At 40.3% G+C, this 5,155-nt stretch overlaps 1 long non-coding RNA gene across 7 annotated transcripts; it reads right to left on the bottom strand.

The window, feature by feature from the left end:
* Positions 1-673: 673 nt before the first annotated feature.
* LOC127333806 (uncharacterized) lies at positions 674-4,929 on the bottom strand. Of its 7 annotated transcripts, none has more exons than XR_007871535.1 (5): positions 4,731-4,929; positions 4,484-4,636; positions 3,886-4,019; positions 952-3,344; positions 674-840 (listed from the first exon to the last, which is right to left on the bottom strand). It is a non-coding gene; the product is annotated as an uncharacterized lncRNA (long non-coding RNA). The 7 variants fall into 7 exon arrangements; XR_007871538.1 differs by having other exon boundaries at positions 674-1,190; positions 1,352-3,344; XR_007871540.1 differs by having other exon boundaries at positions 674-1,404; positions 3,098-3,344.
* Positions 4,930-5,155: the final 226 nt, after the last annotated feature.

Below are 5,155 nucleotides of genomic sequence, written 5' to 3'. Positions count from 1 at the left end.
ATAGGGCACAACTGGCTATAAGTATAACTTATTTACTATTCGATTTTGTTAAACTTTAAGCATGTTAGGGAAGATACGAACGATAGTTATGTGTGGATAGATAAAAACATGGAGATCTTACGATGTAGGGAGCGCATGCTTGCAAGTACATGATTTATTTAGTTGTGGAGGTGCCTAAATCACCATATGATAAAAGCGATTGGGTTTATCCAAGTTCAGGCCAATTGTATTCGGATAAAAGCACAAGGTGTGCCTTGAATTCTATCATACATTAGAGTGCTCATGGGATTACGAATGTTCTATTTATGCGAGCTCATCGGATGAACTCGGCGAGGTTCTCAGGTGTTCGAAAAAGGACGGACTGTCCTATGGAACTAGAAGGACCTGGCGCGCGCTGCTGCGCCCGATTGTTGTTATTGTCGCCAAGTATATGCACCTCATTCCTGCTGGTAAGTTAAGTTGGTGGGCAGGTATGCGCTTCACTTTTCTAATGGGGCATAGACAAAAAACAATTTCCTTCGGCTTGATGCGTGCCATATCGAAACGTGGAGTGCAGTGGCGCATACTCAGCCTAATTAAATGCATATTCTTATATGCATCAAGCAAAGAGTAAAGTAATAAATCTAATTTATTACTATCTCCTATCTTAGGCTTGCAATTTTTCCTTTTAGCAAGTACGAAATGTCACATGGAATTATATAGAACAAACAAAATTATGTAGTCGGCTATAATGATACAAGCTCGGCATGATATTTCACGAAATTTACGAAGAAACAGCAAGGAAATAGTCCAAAAGATGACTGCTTACACCAAGATTCCTTGTCAGCTCTTCTTTCAGACCTGCAGCAGGCCAAGCAGCCAGTTTGAATGTGTCATGACATGTTCATTTGGTAGGTACAAGTCACGTCATTGCAGCTTCAGTCTGTAAGGCATCAAAAGCTAGTGTTATACCTTGAAGCAGGATATAATGCATCCTCATCATATCTGATGGCTTTATCCCAGCCTTCCTATTTGCTAACTGGCCTCATCGGAACCATCAACGCAGGACTACATTCATCTCCTTAAATTTGCACTGATCTGGCCATCAGTCTTAAAAACATTCTACGCTCTTCTGCTGCTGCCCGCCAAGTACCGACCAGCCATTTTCGAGATAATTCCTTACCGCTCTTGTCAGGTTAAGTACAAAGGGCCTAAAACAGGAGCAATGAGGTAAAATTAAACAAATTGAAAAGTGAATAAATTAGATATGGCAGGTAAAAATCGCATGATACACATCAAACCAGTGGCAAGTTTACTTCATAAGATTTAAGCACACATATAAGCTTATATTATATCATAGGCAACTACTCACAATTATTTGGCACAGAAGGAAGCGTGAAGACGCCAATAATGCTACCAGAAAACCTACTCCATTAAGTAGATTAGAATAATTAAATACAAGAGATAAAAAATCATGCATCAGCTCATATGGTTATCCTAGCAGGGGACACTTAACTTTCCAAAAAAAACAATGCAAAGATAATTTCATGATTTAATTCCAAATCTGGGACACGATAGATATAAGTTTAGATATGAAATCCAGTGAAGTAAAAGGTTTAATAAGAATGTAGTACTCCAGAACATCACAACTGTTATAGGGAATGAATTGGAAAAATATAAGCTATGTCTGCACGACACCAACCTTCACAAGCAAGGACTCATCTGGCTGAGTAGGAAAATTTGAAAAAAATTAACATCCTGATACACAAACTGAATATACAGCTACGTAATCCAATGATTCTCAAACATAACACCTAAGAACTCAAATCCATCTACCAAATTATAAATAGAAGAATCAATTCAACTCAACACAATTTCTCATATCCCAGGAACCATAAAGTAGAGAACTCAAGAAAAAAGAAAAAAAAAATGGTATCATCCTTGTAACGTATAGCTAGTGGGTAGATATGCAAGATTTCTTGACAGTCGTTCATGTATTCACCTTATTAACCTTAGAATTGCAAAAAAGGTATTATTGTGACAAAATTCCTGGAATTGCAAGCCTGAAAGAAACTGTTAATACTTTGTCCTATGATGACAACACTCACAAGTCACAGAACACACCAGAACTTACATTATACGTGAGCATTTCTTACTGAACCATATGTGAATATTGCTTTTAATAGAAAAAATAGATGGACATGAATCATACACATGAATCATACAAACTATATACATCGAAGAAATCGAAACCTCAGTAGGATAAAGTAAACCGACATTAGTATATTTTTCAACTCAGCTTTCAGAAGATGCCTTAAATATCATGCTCTTCCTAATATGTTTAATTTCTGTCTCCTGACTCTCGTAAGTAATGAGTTAATTCGTATAATAAAATATGTAATACGAGAGTTACACATAAATATTTTAAAAGCAATTATTGTGTTAGGTTAATCCTAAAAATCTGTTCATCCAAGTTCCTTGCCATGGATTTTCTCTTCAAGCTTTCATAAGAAATGAGATAAGGCTCAGCTATGCATTTAGTATAATGAAAAACAAAAATGCACTACTAATTTACGCAATTTCTATGTGAGGTAAAGGATTTACGATGTGGTGAAGCACACATCATCCTCCATTTTCGCTGGAAGTAACTGCCTGAAAGGTTTAGTAGTACTGCCTTCCGATCCATATTACTTGATGCTAAAATGGATGCATCTAGACATATTTTAGTTGTAGATACATCCATTTTAGAATCAAGTAATATCGATCAGAGGGAGTAGTATTATTCTCATTTTAACTGTTCAGCAATACCAACAATTTCAGCCCGCAAACAACAGTCCCTTTGTATATAAAAATTAATGAATCACAACACTGACTGAACTAAAGCATCAATTTTATGGTACAAATTACCAAATAACCCAAATTTCTTCACAATGCCAAGGACTCATCTTGTTGAATAGGCCAGACTTGGGATATATACAAACTTGCAGAAATTTAACTTTCTAATACACAAACAAGAATACATCTAGCTAATCCAACGATTCATAGTTTGGGACCATATAACACCTAAGAACTCAAATCCATCTCCCAAATTTTAAATAGAACAAGCAATTCAACTCACCTCAGGGCGTGCTTCTGAATAAGAACAGCTGGATCTTGACAGGATTCACACAACGGAAGGAGCAAGCTTTACCTACTCTGGATAATAAGGCGGCACTTCTCTCGCCAGGGGACAGGAGACATCGAAGCTCAGGGGAGAGGTTTCCCATGACCTTGGCACCAGTAGAGACCAGGGATGAGTTGTGCCCTCCTAGAGCACCTCAGCTCCGTGTCAACTGATGACACCAAATATCGCGTAGGTGGTGAACCTGTAGTCCAGAAAGGAAAAATAACCATAATATTTTACACAAAATGTAAAATGATTTTTTTATCTAATGTAATATCTGATGCACTTAAAATCATATTAGTATCTATATATACAACATAAGAGAACAGTGTAATGATCAGGTAATACTATTGTAGCACAAAACAACTATACTAATGACTAATCCAGTGATCCAAGACTGAAGCCTGAGGTTCTGCATATAAACTGAGGCAATCCACCATATAGTGGAATTGTGTAAGCAATATAGCACAGTGAATCAAGGATTATTAGGATTCAATCACACAGGTGACAGGCAAATTACTAATGTAGGAGCAGTATTTTGACTCAACTGCGTGAGTTAAAATGCTAATTAGATCATAGTAATGGTAGAGATATCGCCCATGTCTATGCACAAGGTGATTTAACCACAAAATCATTACCGCAGATGCAACATGACCCTTAATCATGGGGGTTAAACACAAGTTATACGGCTACAGTATGTTCATACTTAAAACTTAGGAATAAGGGTGGAAGGCGAGGCTCACCTGCGGGGATGAGGAAGGCAACTTTGGCAGCGAACATGACGCCATTGTTGGCGGCATGGAAAGCAGGGCACATGGCCTTGGTGTCCGCCATCGCAGCAACGGCGCAACGCCGGGCACCATCGCGCCTGTCCCATCTTAAAAAAAAAAATTCACATGTCTGTTCATCACTACAGGGGACTTTATGAAAACATTGCACTACCATTTAGTTTCCTTCAATGAAAGGACATAGTTTGCAATCAACCAAAACACAGAATGATGATGTAATACCAAGATTAAGACATCACATCGATCAAATCTTTGAAGCCACTGCTTCATATTACAGGGAATGTAAACATGTTTAACATATTAATTAGGTGAACTCCTTCAACTTACAAATTGTGCACTAATAGCTTAATGACATTGAATGCAGCAAAGTTCAGAAAAATAGATTAACTTGTAATCTAGAAAAATAGATTAACTTGTAACTTGTAGCTATACAAAAAGTTCTAATCTGCTAGTATGCTACCGGTAATCTGCTAGAGCTAGACTGCTATGTTGATCAGTTGATGCGGCTGAAGCAAGAGCTGAACAGCTGAAGACTGAAGAAAGTGAAGAGTACCTTGCCGTTGCCTGCCCTGCCAGCAGGTCGCCGCTGGCCACTGCTCGCCTGGACGCATGTCCGCCGGTCGCTGCCGCAAGCGCGTGCTCCTCTAGCCGCTGCTCTTCTGCTCAGCTTGACTGCTTCCCGCCGGTGTCGCCGCAATCGCTAGGCCTGCCGCGCGTGTGTGCATCTAGGTCTGGTGAATAGATGCTGGAGGGCGTGCGGCTGTGGGCTGGGGTGTACAAGGTGAGATGGGGGTCGTTACCTTACCTCCACCGTTTCTGGTGTGGGAGATCGGACGGGGGCTGAGATGCCATGGTAGGAGGGTCGAAGGGGGGGTCGGGGATGAAGCCGCGCTTGAGTAGCCGGTCGCCGGACGGGAGGAATCGACGCAGGCAGGAGCGTGGGAGCTGTGGTTGAGCGGACCGAAGTCAACCGCAGAAGAGGTTCCGTGAGCGATCTTTTTTTTTATGTTAGCAGGAGAACTGCTAAATTCATTGAATAGGTAGAAACTAGCACAAATACCCGTGCGTTGCCACGGACACAACATCAATAATAAATTTATGCGCGATATGGAGGGAGTAATTTCATGTGCGTCCTCCGTTTTCTTGGCGACCTCATTGCTACGGACTCATGCTCTAGTCTATAAGGCTGGACACGAGCTAGCTCGGGCTAGGCTCGGTGTGAGCA

Source organism: Lolium perenne, chromosome 2, assembly GCF_019359855.2.
Source record: "Lolium perenne isolate Kyuss_39 chromosome 2, Kyuss_2.0, whole genome shotgun sequence".
In the NCBI taxonomy this organism is placed as follows: Eukaryota; Viridiplantae; Streptophyta; class Magnoliopsida; order Poales; family Poaceae; genus Lolium; species Lolium perenne.
This window is presented reverse-complemented; position numbering and strand designations above follow the sequence as displayed.